The sequence below is a fragment of the Myxine glutinosa genome, chromosome 4 (genome assembly GCF_964187855.1).
Source record: "Myxine glutinosa chromosome 4, kmMyxGlut1.1, whole genome shotgun sequence".
In the NCBI taxonomy this organism is placed as follows: Eukaryota; Metazoa; Chordata; class Myxini; order Myxiniformes; family Myxinidae; genus Myxine; species Myxine glutinosa.
The window spans coordinates 68,916,011-68,930,711 of NC_136264.1; positions in this window are offsets into that span (position 1 = coordinate 68,916,011).

Sequence of the window (14,701 nt, forward strand, 5' to 3'; positions counted from 1 at the left end):
GTTTTGAGTTCCTCCCTGGGCTTCTCCATGTCTGGCATCTTGGCAAATGTCAAGCGTTTACTCAGAGGGACAGGTGCATGAAGGGAGGTATTCTTACTGAATACCCGCTCCTGCAAGAAGCTGGTCAACTTTTCCTCCCCTGCAGCATGGGCAGAATTGAAGTCCACAACGAGCTCATTAGAGGCAGGCATGGCTGACTGTAGGGTGCGGAGTGTGGGTGAGGATGGGTCGAATGGAAAGGAGTCAAACTCATGTATGCAGGCTACCAGGTCCTGCACGCACTGCTCATCCGTGCGTGCAGGACCAGGCTACCAGGTCCTACACGCACGGAGATTGACATTGTACATGCGTGGGAGTTTGTCATCTTCACTCATTTTCTGGTAACTACGCACATATTTCAACCAGCATTTGTTGTGATATCTGATCTCAATCGCATATGGGTCATCAGCTGCATAATCGATCACACAGTTGATTCTGTCTCGCATGCTCTGATCTTCGAGGGCCACCGTGTGACTCTTGAACGTTGCCCATGCATTATCATACGAAATCAGGGACAGCTTTGATTCTGGGTGCTTTGCCGACTCTGGTTTACAGCTCCAGACACATTTTGTTTTTTCATGTATCAGCCCTTCTACACTTGATCGCAGCCGCTTGGCAGGTGGAGAAGCAGCCGGGGGGAAAGCCTCAGACATGGACGAAGACTGAGATTGGCATTCCTTGACTTCTCGTTTTTTCTGTCTTGTCTTGGCCTGCTCCAGTTTATTAGCATTCCATAAGGTCAGCCTACATGATTTATGGACACATCGTCTGCCGGGACCATTATCCCAATTGACTGTTGCATAAACGTCTCCGAACTTGTCAAGACCGCTCCATAACAGGGCTTTTTTCTTGAGATTTTCCCAACTCTCAACGGAGGTAACGACATCAGTGGCTTCATTGCAAAGCCCGCCACACTGGAGGACACACGGAACGGTGGACATTCTCTTGACAGCTATCTTCTGAATACTGCGCTTCTCAGTGCCGTCTCATTCGCTCGTATACTCCCTGGAAAGACAGAAATAAGTATATGACATTACACACACAGACAAATAAAAAACAAGAAAATAGCAATTCACTAATCAGGACCTCGATTCCGTGGCCAGTATAGATTTAGCCAAAATAATGTGTTAATTCATGATCATATGTTCTCCCATTTAAAAGTTGCATTTTCGCTCTACTGGATGGTGGCCATCTTGGATTTCTGGGTCAAAATAATGTCATAACGTCAAACTAATGTCAGATTCGGAATCCTCGTGGTCAAATTACCCAAAAAGTGTCTTTGTACGTGATTCTAGGTGTTCTGGTTCAAAACTTAATTTTTCAAGATAGTGCCGGCGGCCATCTTGGATTCGGGCCTCTGGCGAAAAATGCCGGGATTTTTGGGAGGGACATAGAGGCTATTTTTGTTATAAAATGTCAATAGAAGTCAAATCAATCGTCAAACCTTACTAGCCAGAAAATGGTCACGGAATTGAAGTTTTGGACCTAACTAGATGTAAGGCATATATTCCTGGATATCAAACTCCACCTAAAATCACCCCCCTTGATCTGATTTGATGTAATGCAGCTATAGGGGAAGTTACAATTTATTCAGCCTTTCGGCGATTGAAAATTTTATTATTCAAAGTATGTAACAAGTGAGTATGAAATAATGGAAATTCATGAATATTTTCTTCAGGGCACAAAACCCTAGGCCTAGACTGTTAAATTGAAAGGTCTGATACATCAGGGTGTATAAAATAGGATTTCTTCCGTTTTATCATCGTGGGAGGAGGTCCTGAATAGTTTTCTGTTAGTTTGGAAAACAAAGCCATGCACAACACTGATAAAGGCATGAGAGATGATGAGATCGACCTGAAAATTGATTGAGTATGCTAAAATTGATTACAAGACATTGATCTAATCAACAAAACACTGAGGTTGAGACTTCACCAGCAACACTAGTTATTCAACCTGATGAGAGATGGTCCTGAGATTCAGGGCATCCATAGATTTTAAGGGATTGAAGAAACATGGAATATTGCGGATGGAAACCAAAATGATTGTACAACTAATTACTCCCGCTAGGGAGTAATGCATTCGATCGTGTCCGTGTGTGTGCGTGTGTGTATTCGTGTGTTTGTGAACAAGATATCTGGAAAAGTTCTGAACGGATTTGGATGAAAGTTGGTGGGATGATTGCCCTTGGGATAAGGAAAAATTGATTAGTTTTTGGTGAAGCTCAGGATATTATTCCGGATCCAGGAATATTTTGAAGGATTTTTTTACCATTGGAAGATAGGGCTCATTTTTTAAACATTATCTTCTATATATTCTATATTTAACATTGTGATATGAAAATAGTTTTCATATTTGTTGTAAATGTAGTTTAAACTCGTGGTTATGCGTTAGAGCGGTGTACTTTGTTAGCAGCGTCGTCTTCAAGGTTCTTTTTTTTTTCTTCTAATAAAGACATATTCTGTCATTATAAAACCGCCAAAGTGTGTATTCGGTTTCCTCGTTTCATAAAATGTATCGGTTGATACGTATAATGCTTTAAAACTGTTTTTGGTGTTTTTTTTTTTTTTTTTTTTACCTCAGAAGAGATATCAACATTTACCTCAGCGAATGTCAATCGCGGTGTCAGTATTTGATGAACTTATAAAGACTTAGGTGACTTAGAAGTGTGACAAGCATGTGCATGGGATTCTTCCCAGAAGAATGAGTGGTCGCATTAGCTTGTACGACTTAAAATGAGCGAGTTTTGTTTTGACGTTTGGGCCAGTTTTACATGTTGTATCTAAACAAGAATGTATCAATCGAATGCAGGTTTATTAGCAACAACGATGAACAATCAATCTGCAAGACAAAGAAAGCGATGGTAGATATTAGAATAAGATATAAATAGATACAGAATATGCAAATAACAATGCGCAGTATTACACAAGATGAGAACGCAATAGAGAACAGCACCATACAAGAGTTGTCTATCTCCCTTTCCCAAAAACGTTCAATTGTGACACAGAATAGAACGAAAACTGGAGACCGAGAAAAAGGATCACATGAGTTTATAATTGATATTCTTCTGAATTGAATCGGGCTGGTGGTTTGATAATTCGCTTCGGGCGGCCCGTCACCACCCGATCAATCGTCGGAGTCCTCTGAGGGCAGTTCGTAATTTCCTGGTCCATTGTGGGAGTCTCCGGTGGGTGGTTCACTATCGCCCTGTCCGACGCCGGAGTCCCCTCCAGCTGGTCCATCATCACCCGAACCGTCAAGGGGGCAGAAATAGGCAGTGACCGTGGAGGTGTGGCGGTGGTCTGCACATGTGGTTTGTTAGCGACTCTCGCGGGTGGTGTCATCGCGGTAGTGGAGCGGAATGTCTGTGATGGTAAGCCCGGCGCAATGACATGTTGGGGTTCACCCTTCTGGGGAGTGGTAACAGGATTGAGACAGACTCTTGGAGCGGCGATGGGTTGGGTACCAGACATTAAGTATTTCGGTACGATTGGCATAACACTTGGCATAACGCTTGGCAGCATGTTACCTGATTGACTAGCCCAAACCAGGAGCGGATGTCAGTAATTGTTTTTGGTGTGGGGAAGTCCTGTATCGCTTGGAGATACCTTTGGCATGGTCGTACACTGTCCATGGTGATCTCGAATCCAGCGAATTCGACCGTGTCCTGACCAAAATGGAATTTCGTCGGATTTTGCGTAATCCCATTATGGCCGCACAGGTCGAGCCAGTTGCATGTCTGAAAAAAGCTCTCTTCCAATGTGTCGCTCCACATGATGGTATCATCAATACATTTGGACTTGTTTTTGAAGTCCGATACAATTTCGTCAAATCGTCTGGAGTATCCATCACCTGAAGCGATGTAACCTTGGGGAGTGGTGCAGTAACGGTATCGGCCCCATGGTGTGATGAACGTTGTCAGATGGCGGTCACATTCTCTGATTGGAACGCTGTGATAGCCATTCCAGGCGTCTGTTACCGTCTTTTTGGTGTTATGTGGCACCGCCATTGCTTGATGGAAGGGTGACTGGGTGTGGTGGGTCTCACGTGTGCAGTGCGCATTCAGTGGTTGCAGATCAACTGTCCTCCGTGGGGTCCCATCCTTCTTTGGACAGACGACCATTCTGCTGCACCATGTCACTGGTTCACCAATTGGCACCGGTTCCAGAACCCCTAACTTGATGTCGCAATCGATACCAGCCTTGACTTCTGCCTGCCAGTGTAAGGGGACAGGCACTGGGGTGTGCACCGCTTTTGGTGTTGCCTCGGGGTCAACCATCAGTGTGAGAGGCGGACCTTCCATGTGGGGTAGTGGCTGGTGTTCGCAGACATTGAATGTGCTGCTTTTGTAGTACTCCAGTAGCCATTTCTCCAGCCTCTCTCGGTTCTCGTCAGTGGCCGGAAATTGGATAGATGTAGGCAGTGTAGGGGGAAGCGATCTTTCCGGGCAGTTACAATTTGCATCGATAACTGCTGCCACTGCAGCACCAACTGTGTTGGATTCGCCAATGGTTGGGAAGCTACTAGACACGAGGCCTAGATCGACGCATGCTTCACGACTGAGATACATGTTCCGTGTGTCAGGTGAGATGTAGCAGATTTGTCGGGTTTCAATAATGTCGCCATTGGCTGTGCGACCAGACAGGTGTAGGAGCATGGCGCCGATAATCCGGACCCTTCCACTGTTAACAGCATTCATCTTCAGGTTGACAGGTAACAGGTCTTCATTACGCAGCCCGAGTTTGTGGAAAATATTGAGTCCTGTGAGGCATAACAGCCAGTGTCGGCCATGGCCTGGAGCCTTGGCCGATTTTGGTCGGGATGACAGTGGCTGGCCGAAATGGTCATAAGCTTCCTTATCGATCCGTGCTATGAGTTTTATGTACGGCTGTGGTTGAGACTTCTTCTTGGTCCAGCCAGAGAGGTGGTCAAATATATGGTGGTCGAGGTGTAGTGGAGTTGACAAGGTGGCCATGGCCCTTTTAATTTGCGGCTTCCAAATGGCCGTTTCTCGTTCCGTGACAGAGCAGAGGAGATCGTGGACCTGGCTGCTTTCTTCCACATCATGAGCATCCATTGATTTGTCCGTAGGTTTGTTGTCCGCCTTTTTCGTGCCTCCCCGGCAGACATGTGCAAAATGGCCGCGAGTGGCGCATTTACTGCATGTTTTCCCGTAGGCATTGCAGAACTGACGCCTTTGGTCGATGTTCGGCTGTTTGCCATGACCAGTTTTGCCGCAATAACTACAAATGGCCGCCTGCTTGTCGGTAGTGATCAGGGCTCTTTTGTTCTTCCAGTTTTTGTATTGGCTTGCGCCATGAGCGCCTTCACTATCGAGCAAGGCATTCTGGGAGCGTTTCCCTGCTTCCGTGGCCTCTACGAAAGTGAGAACCTCCTCCAAGCTCATGTTCTGATTTTGATCGCCGAGAATGTCCTGTTGTATATCTTGATCGGCGAGTCCCCGACATAGGACATCGCGAACCATGTCCTTGGTGTAGTTGACATCAGTAGGGGGATTGCATGAGCATACAACAGAAAACTTGCAGATCTCAGCTTGACCAGCCAGACGGGCTGCGTAGGTACGAATTGGTTCTTCTCGGTCCTGTCGCATGTTGTGGAGGTTGACGTGGGACACCATAGTATTCTCCTCTCGGACAGCAAGGGACCGAATGGCTTGTAGTATAGCTGCCTCGTCCTTGATTTAAATGCGTGGGTTGCTGCGGTGGAGGTCACGTCGTAGGTTATCATCACAACATTCAAGGAGTTGAACGCGAACATCATTGCCGATTATCTGGGTCGCTGCCTTGTAACCATCCCATCTTCTGGTGAAATATTGCCAATCTTCGCTGGTGCCGCCGGTTTGGATACGAGGACGGCTGACTTTGTCCGGTTTGGCTGGTGCAATGGACGTGTGAGTCATGGCGTGGATGGAGAGCTGGATAGCAGCAACGGCATTGTCGGTGCTGTCAGTAACATAGACACAGCTCGGGAAGGGGCAGACTGCAGCAGGCATCTTCAGATGAGTTGATTGTTCATAAACAAGAATGTATCAATTGAATGCAGGTTTATTAGCAACAACGATGAACAATCAATCTGCAAGACAAAGAAAGCGATGGTAGATATTAGAATAAGATAATAGATACAGAATATGCAAATAACAATGCGCAGTATTACACAAGATGAGAACGCAATAGAGAACAGCACCATACAAGAGTTGTCTAGTATCCCTAAGGAATGAAACGAACGTTTTTCCTGGCTTACAATTTTATTTGAAGTCACACATGCCTCAAAATACACTCACTTATATAGAATTGAACGCTGAACCCGAAAATGCAAGTGAAATTGCCTTGTTTTTTTAACATTCTCTTGTGGCGGGCACAAGGGGCAATAATTCCGCGCACCAGTGGGTGGCGCGAGCGCCCAGGCGGGGACCGATGGCACATGCCCCGCCCTTCGACCGATGGGCCACGCCAGGGGACTAGGCGTGGCCTCGGCACATATATGCGGTCTCTAAGCTCGAGCCGCTCAGTGCTGCAGTTCGAGCTTTCGAAATAAAGACTCTTGTTTTAACAAACGCGTTGTGGCCTACCTCTTTGGCAAGCAAGTTGTGTGTGCGCAGCACCACACTTCAATCTTCTATATATTCTAAATATATACTATATATATATATATCTGTGCAGTGTCTGTCTTGTGTTGTCTTGTCTTGTGACTGAACGACTCCCTCAAACTTTTGTGAAATCGTACTATTCCAACTTGACCCACGCCGGGAGTATGCGCTCTACTGAGTGGCGTTCTAGTTCCCTCTTTTTCAACTTTCCAAATTTTGCATTCAAGGTGCTTTGTTGCTGTGACGTTACTGTGGGACAATGACTGCCACGGGCTTTGTGCTTTGAACTGGTGCAGAAAATTGTTTTCTCGATAAAGTATCGAGTAGTATTTTGTGCCTCTTCATCTAATGTGAAAGAGCTTTGCTTTTGTCTGGGTTATAATAATTCTTGGAACTGCTTTTGCCAATATACACACAGACTTCTCCCTTGAAGCTAAAAGGAGGCTGCAGTGATGTACGAGATGGCAAATGATCATGACGATCATATTCATCTGTTGCTGGAGCACCTGGGACAGCCTGAGGCTGCCATGCACGTTGTACAACAAAATCATTAATTTGATGATGCTAAGATGGTGGCCAGGTCTGTGGGATGCAAAGAGGCTGCCTCCGCCAGCGAAGGTGGATGGAGGTTATGTCTTCATGTCACCCCTATCTGTCTGTCTGTCTGTCTGTCTGTCTGTCTGTCTGTTTGTGAACAGGATATCTCAAAGAGTTGTGGACGGATTCGGATGAAATTTGGTGGAGAGGTTGGGTTTGTGACAAGGACGAAATGATTAGATTTTGGTGAAGATTCGAATCCCGATCTGAGATTTTTTTTGTGATTCTTCACCATTGAGAGATGGGGCCATAACGAATATATAGCACAATATCTCAAAAAGTTATGGATGGATTCGGACGAAACTTTGCGGACAAGTTGGGTATGTGACGAGCGCGAATCTATTAGATTTTGGTGAAGATCCGAAAAAGGATCCAGATACGAAAATTTTAAGAATTTATATGTGATTCTTCAGTATATTGAGTGATAGGGCCAAAGATGATATATAGAGTGGTATTTCAAAAAGTTGTGGACAACTTGTAACAACTTGGTGGATGAGTTTGGTATACGTGACAAGAACAAGCCAATTAGATTTTGATTAAGTTCCAGATGCAGATCTGCATTCTTTGCTAACTAAAAAATTCTTTTCTAACTGAAATGATATTGTTGAAGTCAAATTTTACATTACATGGAATTTCCATGGGTACCTGCTAGTTATGTATAGATCTGCTTCGCGATTCATCAAAATGCATGCATATTGCCTTTAACAACAATTGCATAATTTTAGAAGTAAATAGGAAAGGCTCTATGACATGAAATACTTGGGAAGCTTGGCAGCAGATGTCGAGAAGCATTTTGGAGTTCATCCCACTTAGTTTAGCTGTGCATACACATTTGTCCAAGCTGTTGATGCCAGGCCGAGCTTTTTGGCTGTGTAAACGGAAGATTGTTTGCCTATTGCCATCCAGCATGTGATCTCTACAAAGGTTCCTCCTGAAACTTGGCGACTATTCCACTGCTATACACTTCCCAGCAATGTCTCATTGAGCGGAAGAGGCCTTCCGGCTGGCTCAGAAGCACGGACAGATGGAAACCTATGCTGAAATTATTGGTTAGCCCTCCTACTCATTCTGCCCCACTCGGATGTTTTGTGTGTCACTAATCACTATCCTCATATTTTGAACCAAATACCCCAGATATTGCACTGCCTCTGAACATCTGCCATACCAGGTGTTATGGCATATAAAGCTTGCCATCTGGCACAAAATTTCAACAACTACGACATGTTAATCCCAACTCTTGAGACCATGTGGAATAGCTTTGCTGAAATGAAGTTTGCCTTTGGGAAGTCTTTCAATGCATTTCTGCTGCAATTGCTTGCACTGTCTACTGCATGCAGGGCTATTGCCACAACAGGGCTACGACATATTGCACTACACTTTGGAGAAGAAAAGAAACAAAAAATATTTTTTGGGGTACATAGTTGAGGCTCGTGGAAGAGCTAGAATTAGTACAACTAGGGCATGCCCGTACTATATATATATCTAAAATTATATCCCCCCCCTCTATTTACATGAAATGGTTTGGTCCAAAGCGAACGGCTTGCGAGTACGGTGACAATCCCCCCCCTCTATTTACATGAAATGGTTTGGTCCAAAGCGAACGGCTTGCGGAGTTTGGTAAAGAAATCGCCATAGCGTGCACAAACGCGCAGGAAAGCGAAAGAATCGCAAATTAGTTTTAATTAGTTTTAAAACATAGTTTAACGCCAACATAGCGGCAACATAGTTTGCCAACGTGAAATAAATGAATACGCTCTCAAATGTGCCGTCCGAGGCAGAGTCTGTTCGCCACGTTCGGCACACGTGATAACTCGCTGCTCTCTGATTGGTTGAATCGTTTTTTGGACATAGCTCGGTAACTACTTGTCCGATTAATATGAAACCTTGAAAAGGCACATCCTCGGGTCCCCAGCAATATACCTGGCAAGTTTCAAGTATATCGGACCCGTGGTTGTCGAGAAACAGCGGTCACAGACAAACACACAGACATACACACATACACACACACACACACACACACACACACACACACACACACACACACACACACACACACACACACACACACACACACACACACACACACACATTACTGGAATTATAGATAGATGAACGGATCAGGACACAACAGGATAAGTGGGAGAGTTGAGAGAGGGGGAACACCAAGCCAATATAGGGACAGACCTGGACAAACAATGGGTGTGGGGAGGAATATGGGGCAGGAGAGGATGCATTGGGTGGACAAAAAAGGAAACTCTCAGGAGGGAAAGCTAGAAAGTTGGAAGAAGGAGAGACTGGGTTGGGTGAGGATTTGGGACAATCTGATATGGTGGTGAACAGCTTTTATAAAGCCATGGGGGGAAGCGTGAGATTGAACAGACTGAGAAAGTTGGTTTCACAAGTGGGGAAAGAAGAACAAATGAATGGAGGTGAGCAGTGAGACTGGATTTTGAGAGTTTCACCAGAAGAGGCTTCTGCCTGCCAATCTGAAGGATGAGGGATAGAGCAGACGGTGGGATTGATCAGTCAAGGAAAGAGGATTTTGCAGAGAGTCAGAAAGGTCATTGATGAATATCAGGAATAGGAGTGGGTCGAAGACACTGCTTTGCACTACAACGTATTTTCCCACCACTCCTGTACAAAAGGGAGGGCCCTGTCGGCAGCCTTGACAAGGAGAGGAGATGAGAGGATCCCATTGAGAGCCACGGATTGATTGCAAGCGTGGAGGAGATCGGTAAACCATGTGGTAATATGGCCTTGGATGCCATAGGCAGGGAGTTTGGAGAGCAAGGTTGCCAACCAGATGCAGCAAATGCTCAAGACATGGCCAGAGAGATGGCACTGACCTCATGTCTGTGATTGAGTGCTTCCATCCATTCTTGGGAGAGCAGAATCAGCATGTCCAGGGTATAGTGACCGGTCTGAATCCGAATTGATGGTCTGAGATCAGATCGTTGAAGAATAAGGATTTGATGTCAACTGTGATGACGGATTCCATGACCTTGCTGATGAATGGAAGTAAGCCAATAGATCTGTAGTTAAGAGGATCTGTTTTTGCTACATGTTTTTGTAATACAGTGATGTTGGCTGACTTCCAAGCAGATGTAAAATGACCTCTGGCAAATTATATGGTGAACAGAGCAGAAAGAGGATGTGCAAGAGCAGGTTCTTAAGACAAGTGCATTGATGCCTTCTGGGCTAGACGCAGATTCAGTGTCAAAGGTTTCCAGAACCTTCTCGACCTTCTCAGGTGCAAAAGACAGAGTCCTGGAGCAGTTGAGTATGACTGGGTAGGGTGGGTACTGAGAGTGAGGGGTTGGGGGACGCAAGCTTTGGAAGCAAACACCAAATTGATGCATTCAGCCTTCTCACGAGCAGAGTTTGCTGTGGTGCCATTTGCAAAGAGGGAAGGGATGGAGGGCGAGCATACTTGAGAGACAGAATTTAAATGGTGCCACGAGGTCTTTGAGGAAGGAGAGAAGTTTGAAAGGTGGACCATGAGGTTGGTCAGAGCTTGTTTTCTGTCTCTCGTCAGAGTTAGATATACACTTGCTGCAGGCTTTGTGGAGTGATCTGAGTTTACTTTTGGTTGAACTTCCCTTCCAGGAAGAGAACACCATTTGTTTCTACACTTCTCACTGCTGGATTCTGAGTACCAAAGGTGAGAGGGTGGGTATGATAACTGTAGATGAGATGGGGTGAATCTATATGAGAGAGCAGGTTTCTGGGAATGAATTCCCAGGTCACATTAATATCGGGGGTGAATGAATGAATGATCGTTTTAAGGCCATTTTCCCTGCTGGAGCAGGGGTTAGCCTTGCGGGCCCCATGACAATCATGGTTCCCTGTTTGAGGCAATGTTTTTATGGCCGGATGCCCTTCCTGACACCAACCCTTAGTCGCCTCTTACGATGCGCAGGGATACGGTGTACCTATTCTAAACCGGGGTACACACCGGGGTAGTGGATATAAATCAGTTCTGAAGTGAGACGGCAACTTGCAGTTCCTGCCAGTCAGCCTGAATTAACTGCTAGACTCTCCGGCACTGAAGTGAGTCTTTTGAAAATATCCAGAGAGATATTGATTCTCACAAGCACATGATCAGATAAACCAATTGGAGCAGTGGTAAAACTGGAGACATTCGCAGGAAAGTCGGTCATTACAATGTCCGGAAGGGATGATTGGCCATTGGCAGAAATCCAAGTCGGAAAGTTCACAGATTGGGCCAGACCCATGGAGTTACAGAAATCCTTTGCTGCAGCGCTGTGGCTCGTGAAAGAGGTACCGATGCTCAACCAACCAGCATGGTAACGATTTAAATAATCACACGTGAGGAAGAGAGAGTTAGAATGGTTGGTTACAAGTTGATCCATGTTGGCAGAGAGAGAGAGACACAGACAGACAGACAGACAGAGACAGAGACAGAGAGAGAGAGAGAGAGAGAGAGAGAGAGAGAGAGAGAGAGAGAGAGAGAGAGAGAGAGAGAGAGAGAGAGAGAGAGAGAGAGGAAAATGTCACCACTGTTCATGGGTGCAGGAATCTATCTATAATTCCAGTAATCTCTGTGTGTCTGTGTGTGTGTATGCGACCGCTGTTTCTCGACAACCACGGGTCCGATATACTTGAAACTTGCCAGGTATATTGCTGGGGACCCGAGGATGTGCCTTTTCAAGGTTTCATATTAATCGGAGAAGTAGTTACCGAGCTATGTCCAAAAAACGATTCAACCAATCAGAGAGCAGCGAGCTATCACGTGTGCCGAACGTGGCGAACAGACTCTGCCTCGGACGGCACATTTGAGAGCGTATTCATTTATTTCCCGTTGGCAAACTATGTTGGCGCTATGTTGGCGTTAAACTATGTTTTAAAACTAATTAAAACTAATTTGCGATTCTTTCGCTTTCCTGCGCGTTTGTGCACGCTATGGCGATTTCTTTACCAAACTCCGCAAGCCGTTCGCTTTGGACCAAACCATTTCATGTAAATAGAGGGGGGGGATTGTCACCGTACTCGCAAGCCGTTCGCTTTGGACCAAACCATTTCATGTAAATAGAGGGCGGGGATTGTCACCGTACTCGCAAGCCGTTCGCTTTGGACCAAACCATTTCATGTAAATAGAGGGGGGGGGATTGTCACCGTACTCGCAAGCCGTTCGCTTTGGCTTTGCGAATGGACCAAACCATTTCATGTAAATAGAGGGGGGGGGATATAATTTTAGATATATATATAGTACGGGCATGCCCTAGTATCATCAAAACTGGAGAAAGTGGGGGGAGGGGGAGACTTGTAAAATAATTACCATCATTACCGTAATACCTATGCCATCGGCCTGTCCTGCTGGAGGCTCTGGGATGTGCTCCCCTCCTCCTCCTCCCACCAGAAAATTTTGAAATTCTAGGCATTTTACGCACTTTGTCGCATTCTCTGGGCTTTTTGGGAGGGGGGGGGGGGATGGTGAGGGTTGAGGAATAACAGTAACTAACCCTTTTTAAATGGTATAATTTGCTTGACAAAATTTATTAGCGAATGCCAATATGTCAATATTGTATGTGACATTACTAGAGATGTGAGTTGGTAAGTTCACAGATTTGGTCAGACCTGCAGAGTTGCACAAGCTTTTGCTGCAGATGCTTTGGCTGGTTGTTGCAGAGCTGATAACCAGCCAGCTAGCAAATTGGTATGTGAAAATGTTGCAGAAGAGACCCAGAGGGTTGGAATGGATGGTTACAAATTGATCCATGTAAGAGGAAACAGAGGGATATGTTGTTATAATTCAGTGGATCGTCCATCACCCAGCCAAATATTAAGTGGTGGTGGAGAGGAATGCACAGTTCAATGTATTAAAATGGTTTTGGAGGTATTAGCATGGACAATGTACGATGAATGGAGTTCTTGATGTACACAGCAAGACCATCTCTTGGAAGGGGAAGGGCTGGCAAAACAAAATGGAGAATAGCCAGCGAGAGATACAGAGGATTTGGAGACATTTCTGTTAATCATCCAATGTTAGAAGCCGGAGCAGTAACCCAGATAGATACACTACATGACCAAAAGCATGTGGACACCCGAACATCGAACATCTCATTCCAAAATCATGGGCATTAGTATTAGGTTGGTCCCCACCCTCCCCCCCTTTGCTGCTATAACAGCCTCCACTCTTCTGGGAAGGCTTTCCACTAGATGTGGAAAAGTGGGTATTTTCTTCCATTCAGCCGCAAGAGCATTAGTGAGGTCGGGCACTGATGTTTGGCGATTAGGCCTGGCTCGCAGTCGGCGTTCCAATTCATCCCAAAGGTGTTCGATGGGGTTGAGGTCAGGGCTCTGTGCAGGCCAGTCAAGTTATTCCACACCACCAACAACAACAACATGCATTTTAAGGCCATTTTCCCTGCTAGAGCGGGGGTTAGCCTTCCACACCGATCTCGCCAAACCATTTCTGTATGGACCTCGCTTTGTGCATGGGGGCATTGTCAAGCTGAAACAGCAAAAGGCCTTCCCCAAACTGTTGCCACAAAGTTGGAAGCACACAATCGTCTAGAATGTCATTGTATGCTGTAGCGTTACGATTTCCCATCACTGGAACAAAGGGGCCTAGCCCGAACCATGAAAAACAGCCCCAGACCATTAGTCTGTCTCCACCAAACTTTGTAGTTGGCACTATGCATTCGGGCAGGTAGCGTTCTCCTGGCATCCGCCAAACCAAGATTCGTCAATCGGACTGCCAAATCGTGAAGCATGATTAATCACTCCAGAGAACGTGTTTCCACTGCTCCAGAGTCTAATGGCGGCGAGCTTTGCACCACTCCAGCCGACACTTGGCATTGCGCATGTTGATCTTAGGCTTGTGTGTGGCTGCTCGGCCATGGAAACCCATTTCTTGAAGCTTCTGACGAACAGTTGTTGTGCTGACGTTGCTTCAAGAGGCAGTTTGGAACTCGGTAGTGGGTGTTCCAACCGAGGACAGACGATTTTTACGCGCTACGTGCTTCAGCACTCGGTGGTCCCGTTCTGTGAGCTTGTGTGGCCTACTACTTTGCGGCTGAGCTGTTATTGCTCCTAGACACTACCACTTTACAATAACAGCACTTACAGTTGACCGGGGCAGCTCCATCAGGACAGAAATTTGACGAACTGACTTGTTAGAAAGGTGGCATCCTATGACTGTTCCACGTTGAAAGTCACTGAGCTCTTCAGTAAGGCCCATTCTACTGCTAATGTTTGTCTATGGAGATCGCATGGCTGTGTGCTTGACTATATATACCTGTCAGCAATGGGTGTGGCTGAAACAGCCGAATCCACAAATTAGAAGTGGTGTCCGCATACCTTTGGTCATGTAGTGTATCTGTGACATTACAACAGAGTTGTCCAATGTTGGCGGACCTCCATGTGACGTGGAGTGGGGTTTTGGGATCGGCAGGATGCCGTGGATACATACAAGAAAGGGTTAATCATGGCCGTGAA